We start from the raw sequence: 15,342 nt of genomic DNA, 5'->3' as shown, positions 1-15,342 counted from the left end.
GGATGAAGATATGTGAAAAGCAACTTTACTAAGTGATTACAGTACATACCATATGAGCATTTCATATGACCTACAAAGAGAAGAAGGAAACCATGTGCTTTCCAGGAGGTAAAATGCTCAGCTGACTGAGATGCTGGAAGGTCTTATGGGGTCATATGAATGGGCAGGAAAATAGAAGATGACCTTTGATGCAGACAAAGCCATTATGTGTTTAGGGAAAAGTACCCCAGACAACATATAAAGTGGTTTCCTCTGACTTAAAGGGTATAAACCAGAGAAGAATTTTGGTTTTCGCAGCTTGTTTCTTACCTGTGATGCTAGTTTGGTCAAGATGGCTAACCAAGACTTTAAAATAACTATACGTCCTTAGAATAAAGGAACCATAGAGATCATGTGATCTGTTGATGGCTTTTATTTTATAGATGAGAAAACAGACCCAGAGAGCTGAATGGCTTGTTCAATGTCCTATAACTACTTCGAAAATGTTTTGTATACTAGATGGAAAACATCAGTCCACCTTTCACGAAACTAAGATACCTGACAAAGGCTGCCTTAAAGAGTGTGGGGGAATTTCCAGAACCTTTTTATTTCTAATCACTCTCCGAGTCACCCGCTAGGAGTTCTCATCGTACCACCATTAGGTGAAAAGTTGACCAAATGGTCCCTCAGCATGTCCCATTGCATTGCTGTAAAAGTCAAATCATTGGGATGGACAGATAGATACCTCATGACTAATAACATTTTCCACGTAATCTTATGTAAAAGATTCCTAATAAATTACACAGACAGGACTTCACAGTAAAATCACAAGTGAGTTTAGTGCAGGCATAATGACAGCCCAAACATCTGTTGGTTTTGGAAGTAAGTCTTCCTATTTTAGAACTAGCATTGAATCATCAGGAGATCGGGCTTGATAGAACTTCAGAGGAATTTTAGATCTCCACCAAAAGATCAAACTGCTCTGCCCTGTGTTAATTAGAAACGATAGACGTCGAGGGCTATGATTGTCTCCCTAGTTTCCTGCATACCTATTCCTACCTCGACAACATACCACAGAGTAGAGAAGATGGAGATTAGAGAGTTTTGATGCTTTTAGTGTGGGACTGGTGATGACTGCCCTCTTGGACTCGATCTTCCCTGGATGGGTCCAACCTTCTTGGCTCCCTTACCTTGTTTGAGCCTTCCTGCCCTAGCTGAGTTCCTAGGCCTGTGAATCCCTGACCCAAGTACTTTACCTGCTCCCTCCAACTTCCTGGATCCACTTGGGACTCCATCTGTTATGGTTCTGATCTGTAATCTACACCCCACCTCTGCCCTTGGTTGAACATTTGGTCTTTGTCTCTTCCTCCCAGCCCTATAATCTGTGTTTAATTGATGACTGTAATGTCCCATTTAAAACTTTTTCCATTGTTCATGTGGAATTTAATGGAACTCTTTTCTAAAAATGTGAATTTGAAAAACCTTCAATCTGCATTAAGACTATTGAAGAGCACAGTCTGTGTTAAAAGCCAGATATAAAAGCTTGGCTTTCATAAGAGGTACCAATTATAAGTAAATATCCATCAATCGATAAATACATCCTGCTTCAAAGTTCAAAGATTAGGGAAGCAATCAAGTGGGGGAAATGACTGGTTCTGATTGGAAGAAGGGAAGTGACATGGGCCAATGTAGGGTGCACGTGACAGAGAATCTTCTTTATCCCCTGGTTCCTGAAGGGATAAGACATAGAAACCGAAAACATCAGAAAAGTAAGGGAGCAGTGATAGAGTTTTTCTTTCCTCCAGTGCCAACCAGTCATAGTATTCTCTTATTTGGACTTTAGATGAGAAGGCCTATGTGTTCTGCTGTGTTCCTTTTTTTTTTTTTTTTTTTCCATTTTGAGACAGAGTCACTCCATTGCCCAGGCTGGAGTGCAGTGGCACAATCTTGGCTCACTGTAACCTCCACCTCCCAGGATCAAGCGATTCTTCTGCCTCAGCCTCCCGAGTAGCTGGGACTACAGGTGCACACCACCACACCCAGCTAACTTTTGTATTTTTAGTAGCGACAGGGTTTCACCATGTTGCCCAAGCTGGTTTTGAACCCCTGACCTCAGGTGATCCGCCTGCCTTGGCTTCCCAAAGTGCTGGGATTAAAAGTGTGAGTCACCACGCCTGGCTGCCCTATATGTTTTGATGGATGATCAAGCCACTGAAATTTCTAGGAAAACAAGGAACCCGGGAAGGACTCATCCCAAGAAAGTTGAAGGTGAGTTAGAAAATTGGCTTCTACCCAAGTTTGACAGAACTCAAGGACTGGCATAGGCTGTGATGAATAGCAGCTAAAGAATGGAGCTCTGGTGCTTAATGTTTATATGTCTTTAAAACTTGCTTTAAATAAAATGCTTTATTTGCACTAGTTAAGTATTTGTTATGATGTGTTGCTTTAATGAAAAGCTCTGTTGAGCTCTAGTTATATGGGAAAGCAGGCTGGGCTTTGACTGGATTAACCATGCAGATAGGAAGTTAGGCTCTTTGGAGCCACATTGGTTCACACAGGTGGCATTACCCACCTACAGGTGTCCATCGCACCTGCGTTATGAATACTGCTCCTAAGAAGACACAAACCAGGCTCTGGGACCACCAGCCTAGGAAACTTGAGCCAATAAAGTCACCACAAAGACCACAGCACCTAAAGATAGAAAGGGATAAGTATAGAGGGGGATGGGAGGGTGACAGGTACATTCTCCTTTCATCATGATTTTTTTTTTTTTTTTTTTTTTTAAACACAATACAGTGCTTTGGGCAATTTTATTTTTTAAATGAAAACTTTGGATTTTTCAAAAGGGGTTATTTGCCTTTCATCTGTGTTTTCTCTACTGTTCTATTTTCTGATCCATTACTTTCATCTTTGAAGCCTCTCATTGTGACTCTTGTATCAATGTAACTATCCGTTAAAAGGCTTTTTGCTTTTCGGGTCAGAAGTGTTTAATATCAGACAATTTAAATGATTTTATTTGTATTGATCTCAAACTTGAGAGTTACGCAAGAGGTACTATAAAATTAAGTATCAAAGATATGAATCCCTTTATTGGACTTTTCTGATGAGCAGACAGGTTGAGGGGTCCTAAGGGAGTGATGGAAAAGTAGAAAACTCACCAGGACCCAATGCCTAGGTCCCTGAGAAACAGAGCAAGAAAGGAGTCAGGGAGATGGGAGTGGAGTGGATGAATACCTGTGCAGTCTCAGGACACAGAAAAGACCTGATGGATTCTTTTCTTTCTTTCCTGGTTAGAGGAAGGGCATGGCTGACCCAGGCTGTTTGCAGGGGCTCAGATAGGATAGAGGAGTTTGGGGCAAAAGGGTGGGTGCCGTAGCTTAAAGGGGAGCAGTGGGCGGGAAGTTGAGTCAGCCTGGGCTGGTGCATTGTGGATATAGCACAGCATGAGAGGGTGGAGAGGAGTGGGAGAGAGTAAAAGAGCACAACAGGTTCCGAAAGCTTGGTGTGGTCTGGGTCATAGACTCCTGCAGATGTTCTGAGGGGTCAAGCCCTTTTCCTGAGGTCCCAGAGCTCACTGAAGCTGGAACCTAGACTGCAGGCCCTACCAACATCCCGTGCTCTGAGCAAGTGGCTGTCAGGACCCTGGAGTGAATGACACATAAGTTCCCCTCCCACCTCCCTGGAAGATGAGAACAGAGCAGTCAGGCTGGGAGGCAAACACCATCCCAATTTGCAGGTGTGCAGTAGAAGCATAATATCATCTTTCCCAGGGGAGTGGTCCCTGACTGTCACTCTAGCAGCCAGACACCCCCAGTGCTGCTCCAGGAGGAGTCCATGCTGGGAGAGAAGAGATTGGAATCAACTTCTTGGAGTCTCTTACGACTTCAAAAGCAGGGATGAATCTGCAGTGTTCTGGGGGCCGTTTAATGATAAAGGAATAATCCAAACGCCTGTGCAGCGCTAATGAGCACCGAGAATAACTCCACCAACCTGTCTCTGCAGGCAGGGCCCAGCGGACCAGCAGAGCTCGGCTGGTCTTGGAAAGGGTTCCACAGGCCTGCTCCCTCTGCCCAGAGGCCAGAGCTCAGCCAATGGGTTCCCTGAAGGATTGCCTGGGAGGAGAGGATTGCCTGGAGTGGCCTCTGAGTCAGGACTGTGCTCCTCCCACACAGGGGGAGGAAGTCAAGGGCTGTGTGCAGGTGAGCAAACCAAGCTGACAGGAGCCTGACTTCTGAGGTGCTGGCTTTGGTTCCTCTCATGCTGAGGATTAATTTGTCGAAGTGGGAACACAGCAGGAGAAGGGAACATTTATTTCTTTGGCTTTGGTCTGGGGTCCAGTCAGGGAAGGAGAAAGAGAGAATGTATGTGTGAGTGTCTAAACCACTGGGATGGATTAAGGGCAGGGCAGAAAGTGGACCAGTGGTACCAACTCTTCGAAAGGGTGCCGAAAGCCTTTATCATAAACACTAAATGTAATACTGTTTAGGGGGACAGAATAGGGTTGGTGCCAGAAGGACACCTTTCCTGGATCCCGATGTTCATTTATTCTTGTGGTCATTCATTTAATCCAATCAATCAATCACGTCAATGCAGTCATCAGCATTTCTCCAGCATCCACTATATGCCATCTGTTGCACACAGATTAGACTACGGCCCAGCCTCTCTCTGCCTTCAAAGCACACACGATCCTACAGGGAAGGTGGAAATATGAACAAGCAGACAACAATAGACATGATGAACACAGTGTAATACATGTGAGAAATAGGAAAATAGATGACAGAAGCGAAGAGGAAGGCGGGCCTCACTCGGACACAGAGGGGTGCAGACATTTGGCATGTAACTTGGATGATGCAGTGCGGACTGTGTGATGGGTGGGACTGAGGACGAGGGAGAAACTTTCCAGGACTTCTAGGAGCAGGTTTGAACTGTGGGAGTGGGATGGGGTGGGAGGTGGGGGTGGGGGAACAGCATGAGGCAGGTGTGGAGGCGTGCACAGAATAAGGTGTGAAATTTAAAGGAGAAGCTGGAATTTGAAGGGAATCGGAACCAGGAGGAGACAAGGGCATCCAAGAGGCCAATGGGTGTGAAAGGCAGAGTCCTGGAGGGGAGTGTTGTTGCTTTCTTCTGCACACAGATAGTAGGCAGAGTTGCACAGGGATTAAGAACATAGGTGGCTGGGTGCAGTGGCTCACCCAGCACTCTGGGAGGCCGAGGCAGGCAGATCACTTGAGGTCAGGAGTTTGAGACCAGCCTGGCCAACGTGGTAAAACTCCTTCTCTACTAAAAACACAAAAAATAAAAAATTAGCCTGGCGTGGTGGTGCGTACCTGGAATCCCAGCTAATCGGAAGGCTGAGGCAGGAGAATCACTTGAACCAGGGAAGCAGAGGTTGCAGTGAGCCAAGATGGAGCCACTGCACTCCAGCCTGGGTGACAGAGCAAGACTTTGTCTCAAAAACAAAGAAATCATAGGCCCTGTACCGAGACTGTGTTCAAATCCTGGCTCCGGGGGCTGCCAGCTTTGGCAAGTGTCTCTGCCTCTATAAGCTTCAGTTTCCTTATCTATAAAGTGGGATCAATGATGATGATCATTCCTGCAGTGGCCTGCCTTGAGGATTGGTAGTTCAGTACTTGGTGGGATAACTGGTATAGCCTTCAGTAAATGTTAGCTTTTTTATTGTCACTATTGCAGCCAATCTTTAAATGCTGTTAGTTTGTCCTTTGAAGTGTTTCTTGGGTCTTATCATGACCTCTCCCTCCCAGCAGTGACCACTCTAAGCTCTGCACCTGAGAATTGCCCTCCTCACCTCACTTCTGGGTTTCTGCACATCTTCCAGTTGGCCTTGGTGGCTTTCTTCCTTCCACTGTAACCATCCTGTGGACCAACCCCAAACAAAGCCCTCTTACATGCCAGGTTTGGATGACTCCTTTGCTCTAAACCACTAGCACTTTCTCTCAGAAAAGCACCAATCTGGCCCATTGTCCTCTTGCAGGTGAGAAAACTGAGGGCTAAAGAGGCTATTGGACTAGTCCACAGGCCAAGGAAGTCTGTTCCTGAGCTCTGGGTCTCCCGACTCCTCATTCTTGCGCTTTCCTCTCTGACAGCTGCCCTCTTTTCCCAGCCCCAGAGCTTCTCTAAACTCTCCCTGGAAAACATCACGGCGAGTAGCAAATGGTCCTGTGTGAGCTCTGTGGTGGGCCATTGAGTTTGCAGCCCAGCCTCGCCCTTACTGGCTGAGTGACCTTCAACAAGTGATGTCACCCATCGAAGCCTGGGGTTCCCAGCCGTGGAGAGCAGTGTTATGCTAAGAGCTCCTTTACAGGGTGAGAGTGAGGGTGGGAGATGTGACTATTACCTAAGTGAAGGGCTTGGGAGAGTGTCTGACACACAGTACGAGGCTGAGATTTTGAAGCCTACTCTCTGGTCCGGGGGCCATCCCCGGCCCGGGGCCCACCTTAACTGTGCCCACGCTGCCTCCCATCCAGCCTTCACGTTTCCTGTTGCACATCCACATTCCAAGTCACCCCAGCCCTTCCTCTCACCATGAGCTGTTCTCTACTTCCTGAATTCCTCAAAATCCCACCTGACTGCCTCTCCTGCAGAGTTAGAACTCCAGGAAGAAGCCAAAACTTTATTTCAGAACTCTGTTGTAAACATCCTTAAAGACAGACGCCAGGTGGTGGGTGGGGCCGAGGCGCCGAGAGTGGAAGGGTTTTGGGTCTGTTCATCGGCTGGAGCAGTGCTCACTGGGAGCTGAAAGGACTTTCAGAGCAGAGCCCTACGGGGTGCTCAGACGTGTCCACCGAGCGCTCGGAAGCTGCAGGACGGGACCCACACAGCCTTCCCTGTGGGCCTCCAGGGTGAGCCTTGAGAGTTGTTTTCCCTTCTTAGGAAAAAGGGAGAGGTCCGTGCTTGCCGGGTGTGAGCCTGCTGCACCCACCAACTGGCTGCCGTTCTGATCTCGTAGGAAGCCAGTGGCCCCACTCAGGGCCTCCCAGGGCCCCGCCTGTGAAGGAGGAAGCTGCGAGGAGTGCCCAGGGCTGGGAATCCCTCAGATACCTCTGTCCTTCCTCCAAGGGGTAATGAAGCGGGCATGTGTTCCCGTGCAGGCGTCCTTGGGGACGGGTGTGGATTCTTTCCTGTGACAGCTGCGGAAACCACCAGAACACGGTGCAGAGCGCACAAGGCTGGTTTTCCATCCCAGTGTGGGCCACGCCCTATGCGGGGGCACTGTTTGCTTTTCCATAAACGTAAAAATTGCTTAATATGACTCCAGAGAAGACTAAATACGTGTTCGCTGGTGGACTCTCTTGTTTATTTTTTCTGTTTTCAGGAGCGGGTGGGACTTCCTCCAGAAACTACTGGTTTCCTGAAAATCTGGACCAAGCCTGAGACTTTTTGTGTACTTGTAGCTTTGTTGTGATTTGTGTATTTATTGTGAGCTCTCTAGGGGACCTCAAAAACAAAACAAAACAAAACAAAAAAACCAAGTCTATTTTCCAGAAGATTTTCACTCAAGCTTAGCAAAGGAAAAAAATTCAACCTGACCAGCGAATATTTGCCCCTCATTAAGCATTCTCCAAAGTGAGGTCTCTATAAAAGACACAGTCTATGTCAGTTCCTGCTTGCTGGGAAAAGCCAAAGGTTCACTGGGCTTTGACTAGACTTCCCAGAGGTCGTCTTGCAGTGAGGGAGGCCAGCTCCTTCTGATGTCCGCTGGGCCTTTGGCTTTCAATGACTGAAAGCTGTTTTTGTCCCAGCAGAACTAGAAAATACATACCTCACCTAAAAAAATAGGAGGAATGGCTACCATCTCTCCCCCTCGGAATGTATTACATGGGGAGATATACCGCCTTCTCAATATCCTATGACCTAGCACCTTTTTTTCTTAAATTTTCACTAGAAAAATAATAAAGCCATGGACTTACTCTGATATTATCGATGGCAGATTTTGAGGTTGACCTAATGTCCTTTTTTCCCACTTAACACACAACTTAATCATCTCCTGAAGAACAAAGAGATGGTGGCAAAAAGCGCTTTGCAAAACCTTTTTCCTATTCTACTGGGAAACCAGCATTAAGGACAAGGGACAGGAATGGTGCAGGGACAGGGGCTAGTTGTATAAGATGTGTAATTTTGAGGGGCAGAGGGGTGACCAGATTCTGCTAGCAACAGCTGAGAAACGGGGGGTTCTTTGATTTCTGATGGAGAAAGAAAGCATAGAGTGTTATTTAACCCTGGTGGAAAGCTGGTCTCTAAAAACCGAAAGCACCCAAGATAACGGGGATAAAGATGGGAAAAGGTTAGAGGTGGGAAGGGTTAGAGGTAGCAAAGCCTCAAATAAGACGTATTCTTTGGGTGGTGTCATTCTAAATGTTTTGACTTGGAGGAAAGAGCCAGGAATGAGGACAACGTCCCTGCTATTATAACAACAACATATGCACCAACATAAAGAAAAATCCCATTTAAGAAAAACCTGCCTGGGCTGTGCTTTAGTTGCAAGAGGTAGAAGGACGTGGTGGGTGAGGCTCAGCTGCTGGTCTAACAATAGCCTAAGCCGACCTTGCTCAGGGGAAGTCCATTGCTAAACTTCAAAGTTCAGTTTGTGAACTTCACATTTAGGAAGCACTTCCTGATGACCCCATTTAAAATTTTATTCTTCTTCCAAGGGACACAGTACAGAATATATGGGCTTACATTTTTTTTTTTTTTCTCTCCAGCAATTTCCCTGCCTCTGTAGGAGTAAAAAACGGAAACAGGTGCTTATGTATTTATTTTTAAAGCTCTCTAGCTACGGAGGACAGCAAGGACTTTTGCCATTTAATTTTTGTTATCGTCTAGCTCATGAAAATGTATTTCTTAATCCTCTAGCAACATATATTCCTGATTAGAAAAAGTATGAACTGGTATCTCCTCTGCACTCTGGGGGCGCGTGATTTAAGACTAACCATGCGGCATATACACAGAAAGCCATGCAGAAAATGCCTGCAGAGCCAGCATCGGGGGCAGGATGGAGACAGGGGGCCCAGGATAGAGTGGAAAGGGAATTGTGTGAATCACGGAAGGCAGAAAAGTGTTTATGTCCAAGATGGAAATTCTCAGCATATATCCAGTTCAGTCAGGTTTTTGTGGAGGAAATGACCAAGCCAGAGCTACTGGCTCTTTCGATTACCAAATGGGATTGTCTGGCTGGTTTAGGGGGAATAAACACAATGATAATGAAAGTAATTGACCACAAAATGACATGGCCTGAGTCTAGAAAAGCTTTATGGAGAAGATAGCATCTGAAGGTCCCATTCAGCAATGGGTGGGGCAGAAGTGGTTTTGTATGCTGAGGGGGTGTGGTACACAGAGAAAAAAGTACTGCTACTGCAGCTCTGCCCTGAAGAAGCCAAGTGGCATATCATAAACTGGGTGCCTTGTAGGCCTTCTTGCTGTCCACAGGTAAATTTGAGGAGCGCTTAGAATACATCGTGTCTGCCGGACACGGTGGCTCACACCTGTAATCCCAACACTTTGGGAGGCTGAGGTGGGCGGATCACCTGAGGTCGGGAGTTCGAGACCAGCCTGACCAAAGTGGAGAAACCCCGTCTCTATTAAAAATACAAAAATTAGCCAGGTGTGCTGGTGCATGCCTGTAATCCCAGCTACTCAGGAGGCTGAGGCAGGAGAAATGCTTGAACCCGGGAGGTGGAGGTTGTGATGAACCAAGATCGCACCTTTGTACTCCATTCTGGGCAACAAGAGTGAAACTCCGTCTCAAAAAACAAAATAAAAAAATCATGTCTTCGACGCCAAGGGCTGCTCAGCCCACATCGCCCAGTGCTGAGTTGTGGGCTTTTCTGATGATACCTGCATGGTGACAAAGGAGGTGCCTGGCCCTGGGTGTCATCTCTGCTGAAACCTAGTTCTCACATAGCTCTGTGTTCCTGGGTGTGCCACTTGGCCTCCTTAGTTTCTATTTTTTTATTAGTAAAATAAACGAGTTGAGCGAGATGTTCTCTAGAATAACTTTCATTTTTCCCATTCTAGGCATGGTAAAGTATACTTAAACATGTGTATATATTTCTTCAGTTGGGAAAATGGCAATGGTGAAGCCCTAAAAAGACAGAGGACCTCTTGTTTCCCCCAATTTGTTGCCTTTATGAATGTGATGGGTTGCAGGGGACCTTTGCAAAGAGAACAGACATCTACCCAAGGCTGTGGGGTTGGGGTCAGGTCCCCAGTGTGGACAGGGCTACTCAGGCCCATGGGGGCAGGAGGCCTTAGCAGTGGCTACCCATGTGCTCCTGCAGTCCTCCCAGGAAGGATTGATACCCCTAGTCTCTACTCACCTCCCCAGCGCCTCCCTCCAGGGGCCTCTGGGCTGCATCAGGGGAGATGTGCTCTGTCCTTAGCTATGGCTTCAGGTTTGGCTCAGTGCTTTTTGCCCTGCGTACTGGAAAAGCTTATTTTTCCCCATGAATATCAAAGTAATACAACTTCCGTACAACAGAAAGGTACAGGAAAGCGTTGAGGATGAATACATAATCAGCTATCATCCTATCACCCAGAGCAATTTATTTAAGTGCATTTTCTTCTAACGTATTTTTTCCTTAATGCAAATGTAAAATTTTGCATTCTGCTTTTTCTTTTCTTTTGGCTCAACCTCATAGCATGTTTCCATGCCATTATATATATTTGACCCCACTTCATTCCATTCTGCTTCCGTATGCTCACCCTCTTCTCTTGGTGTCCCTGACTTCAGTCTCCCCTCCTGAGCTCATGCTGTGTGCCTGTCCGAAGTGCAGCCATTCTCCATTTGTCATTTAGTCCTGCCATGCTTTACGGTTCTCTCTCCCCCACGAAGCCTTCTCAGACCACTTTGGAGAACTCTCCTGATTGTCTATCCATCCCTGACCCCCTTCCCTTCCTTGGGGTCTGGACCATGCCTTGGGTCCTAAACAAGTGCTGTTCTGGGCTGTTAGGTCTCTTTTTATGTAGACACCCCTCAGGCAGTGGTGCATTGGTAGATACTCAGCAACTGGCTCTCTAGAAGAAAATGTATTCCTATATATACATGCATACATGCATATATTGTGCATTTTATTGCTCTCAAGATGAGTATTATACAATTTATAAATAATAATCAAATATACAGTATTTATTGTAAACTCCAAATAGCAATTGATTTTTATGGAATACTTTTGCTGATTTTTGTTGGAACCTTGTCTCACTAGTCAACCTATGGTGGCAAATGAGAAGTGTAGGTTGGCTGACAGGTTTATTTACATTAATGAAGAAGACAAAAATGAAATAAAGACATGTTGGAACTTCAGTCATTCAACAATTACATGATTTCTTTGCTCAATCAAATCATTGTTTTTGAGCATTGGAAGAATATTTCCTTAATGTTTTGTGCTAGTTACAATCGGGACAGTTCTAAGTTTAATCTTCATTACTAACATTTTTTTTCTGTGGCTCTCTTAAGTCTAGATGAGGGGCTAGTAATCTATGGCCTGATAAATCTGGCACACCACATGTTTTTGTGAATAAAGTTTTATTGGAACACAGCCAGGTCCATTCATGTATCTATTGTCTGTGGCTGCTTTTGTGCTATGATAGCAGAATTGAGTAGTTTTAACAGAGACCTACGGCCTACAAAAGGAAAAATATTTATTGCCTGGCCCTTTATAGAGAAAAGTTTGCTGAACCTTGCTTTACACAGTCAACAAAACAATACATCAAACCCTGATCTATAATGTTTGTCAATTTCCATGTATAAATACAACCATCATGGCTGCTGTTAAGTTCCCATTGTGATGTTACTGATAATGGAGTTGGGAAGAGATTCACTTTGGTGTAGCATTCAATAGTGTTTCCACCACACAGTACGACAGATGGAAATAACCTTACAGACAGAGACAATAGTAAAATGAGAACATTTGAGTATTTATTACTGTCATTTTAAACATTTGTTTCATTGTAGGTTTTATAATGTAATTTTAAAATAATGGCTGTGTTTAAAAATCAGCTTGCAAAATTCTTGAAAATTTAGCAATTGGCTTTGTGAGAGGGTGAGGGCTTTCATCTTCACTGGGGAAAATAGCCCAGGTGGGTGATACATCTCTCCAAATCCCAGGCCCTGGGGGTGATCGCTGCACGTGGTAAGGGCATGGGAGGATCTTGTGAGCATCAGAAGTCTTAAAGTTGAAGAAAGTAGCCTCTTGTGTGTAGCAGGGGCTCCAACCCTATCTGTTGACTAGAAAATTGCCGTGCACTGTAGTCACCATGTGGGAGTAAAACCATGAACTTCCACCCACCACAGGCAGAACTGAATCATTCAGACAGAGCCATCCAGAAGGCACAGATGGCTCCCTGACCCCATTTGACCTGGGCTGGGTGCTCCATGAAGCTTAAGCTCAAGGTCGGCTCTGTCAGCCCCAAAACCCAGCTTTCTGCTTTGGAAGTACCAACTTATATCCCCACCCTTTCCTCCAGCCCAGGAGGGGAGTAAAGCCAGTGGGGTTCCAGGGGAACATAAGACCTTGGCCTGGGAAGATGATGGCTGGGACCCATGTGACTGGGCATGACTGACCAGAACAAGTTGGTGTTTTCCCTAAGGAAATTCCATGCCCCAAACCCTCCCCTGCCAGCTGCTCTGTGGCCTTGGAGACAAGCTATTTCTCTGGTTATTTGCTCCAAGTTCACCCAGAGCTGGAAGACAAGTGTGGCTGAGACACCTGCATGAAACAGCAGGGAGAGAACAGGTGCTCAGGAGTCACTGGGCTGGGTTCCCATCTCGCCATCACCACTGTGTGTGTGGCCTCGGGCTTGGCACTTAACCTCTTTGAGCCTGTTTCCTTGTAGGTTAAACACCTTACAGAATCACTGTGGGGTCAACTGAGATAATATATGTGAAGACATGTTGCAAATAGCAAATGTGAGAGGGCAGTGAATAGGACTTACTGGCACAAGGACCTCTGCTGAACCACCAGGTGCTAAGGAACCCACATTTTATCCATTTCTTTTTTCTTTCTTTCTTTCTTTTTTTTTGAGACAGGGTCTTGCTCTGCATGATCATGGCTCACTGCAGCCTCACTCTCCGAGGCTCAAGCAATTCTCCCACCTCAGCCTCCCCAGTAGCTAGGACTACATCAGGCCTGGCTGATTTCTTTTTACTTTTAGTAGAATTGGGATTTCACCATATTGCCCAGGCTTGTCTTGACCTCCTGGGGTCAAGTGATCCACCTGCCTTGGCCTCCCAGAGTGCTGGGATTACAGGCATGAGCCACTGAGCCAATGTTCGGAACCCACATTCTGTAATGAGACTTGCCAGCAATTGGGGCCACATTCTTCCAACTCCAGGGCTCTCAAAGAAGCAGTCTTTATTCCCATCACCGCCTTCCCCCAGCCTATGTAGATAGACAAGTGGGAGAGGGAGTGTAGGAATTGCCGGGCGAATAATGCAGTTCTGTTCTTCCCGTTGTGAGTCTCTTTGAGTTCAAGTTGGGGGATCGATTAGAATCACTTACCAAGAATGCAGGATGAGGGTGCCTGCAGGAGGCAGAAATGCTATTCTAGGTCCCATCTGGTGCTGGGGATATGAGGACGAAGTTTTGGAGAGAGACTGACCTGTATCCATAGGAGTTTATGGGGCTGTGTGGGAATGTGGGGGTTGTGCCTGCTTTAGCCATCTGAAGAGAGGAGGCTTAGCCAAGCTGGGAGAAGAAATACTATGAAGTAGTGTGCCTGAGGGGATGGGTCCCCACACCTCAGCTCCCATCAGTCCTCAGAGGTGGGGAAGAAGACCCAAGTCATTTCTGAGACTTTGTACAAGAGGACAGAGTAGGAGGGGCATGGACCTTTGGAGAAGCCGAAAGGGACCACAGCTATGCTTCTCAGTGATAAATGGGCTGGGCTTATACCAATAGGACCCTCAGAAAACCACATCTACCATCTTCACAGGCCAAGGCCACCAGCAGCAGATGGGACCACAGTGAACCAGAGCAAGAGCAGACCACTCACAAGAGGTGAGGACCTCTGTGTCCCCCAGCTGTTCCCTCACTACCAGCTCCCAGCCCCAAAGGGGTTGGGCTCTGAAAAATGAGGAGCAGCAGTCCCAGGACCAGGCCTCACCCCACCCTCCCACTCCACCCCATGGTTTTCCAGAGAAAAGAGGAATGAAAGAGCAGAAAGATCCCTTTCCCACTGCAGATTCCATCCTCTCCGAGTCTGGCTCACAAGATGAAGGGAAGAATGTCAAATCAGATGTGAGACTGAGGCTTTAGAATAAAACAAAGTAACTTTTAATAATCGAACTGACCAAAAGTTAAAGGAATCTGCCCAAGATGCTATAAAGGAATGGAAGCATATAACTTGATAGTACATGGCTGAAGGCAGGGATGGGAGAAATAGAAAACTGTTTGACGTTTACACTCTTCTAAATTCAGACTGCTCAATGAACCCTGAACAGGAACCTTAGTTTTTGTAGTAGGTGGTCCCTTTGAACTTGATGGAATGGATCAAATACATTTATAGGCAGACATTCTCAAACTTTGGTGCCTGTATCAGAATCACCCAGAGGGTGCATTAAAACACAGACTGCCGGGCCCCTTCCCAGAGTTTCTGATTCAGTAGGTCTTGGGTGGGATGGAGAATTTGTCTTTCACACAAATTCCCAGGGGATGGAGATGCTGCTGGCCTGGGGACCACAATCTGAGAATCACTGTGGAATAGACTAAAGCATCACTGAAATGTGTATTTAACATAGCCTTGAAAATAGGCCCCTGAGCATCCTAGGATGCCAATGAAAGTGCTGGTTTTATTTATCTCACCCATCTGCTTCCTCTGGGAGGAACGATGCTTGAGCGTTGTGTTGATCTTCCAGTGTGTTACAGAACTAACTGAAAATCCCTTTGCCCTACAAATGAGTCTGTTACGCCGCCCAGGATTTTCCCCACACTCACATGGTCTGCTCTTCCCAGGAAGATTAGCTATGATAGCACACCTTTGAGTGGGGCCCAAGGTGCACAGCCAGGGCTGTGTGAGCAGGGCAGAAACATCCTCCTGCTTGCCCCTGTGGAAGCAGGAGCCGCCCTTGCCTCCCCTCATCCTTGTGCCTCACAGCCAGTCCTCCACGGTCTGTGGTCATTTCCCCCGCCAATGGAGTGACCCTCCCGTGTGGATCCTGATCAGTCCTGTTTGGGTAAAGCTGATCCTATCCAAGGGGTGGATAGGATGGTTCCCAAATCAGGCCAATCAGAGATCCCATTCTCCTGCCTGTGGCCATGTATTCAGGGGTGGGCACCTGGCTAGAATCATTTCTGGAACATTGCTATAGGTATGTGATAAAGTATGGCTTATCTAGAAGTTTGAATTCTA

At 46.5% G+C, this 15,342-nt stretch overlaps 1 protein-coding gene and 1 long non-coding RNA gene across 4 annotated transcripts in view; one reads left to right on the top strand and one right to left on the bottom strand.

The window, feature by feature from the left end:
* LIPC (lipase C, hepatic type) overlaps nucleotides 1-15,342 on the bottom strand; it is a 162,093-nt gene that overhangs the window by 104,181 nt on the left and 42,570 nt on the right. The gene's annotated exons all lie outside the window — the stretch shown is intronic.
* LOC126958489 (uncharacterized) overlaps nucleotides 1,633-15,342 on the top strand; it is a 225,598-nt gene continuing 211,888 nt past the window's right edge. For both annotated transcript variants that reach the window (XR_007727201.1, XR_007727200.1), the window contains exon 1: nucleotides 1,633-2,247. This is a non-coding gene — a long non-coding RNA (uncharacterized LOC126958489). The remainder of the gene's footprint in view (nucleotides 2,248-15,342) is intronic.

Source organism: Macaca thibetana, chromosome 7, assembly GCF_024542745.1.
Source record: "Macaca thibetana thibetana isolate TM-01 chromosome 7, ASM2454274v1, whole genome shotgun sequence".
NCBI classification, from domain to species: domain Eukaryota; kingdom Metazoa; phylum Chordata; class Mammalia; order Primates; family Cercopithecidae; genus Macaca; species Macaca thibetana.
This window is presented reverse-complemented; position numbering and strand designations above follow the sequence as displayed.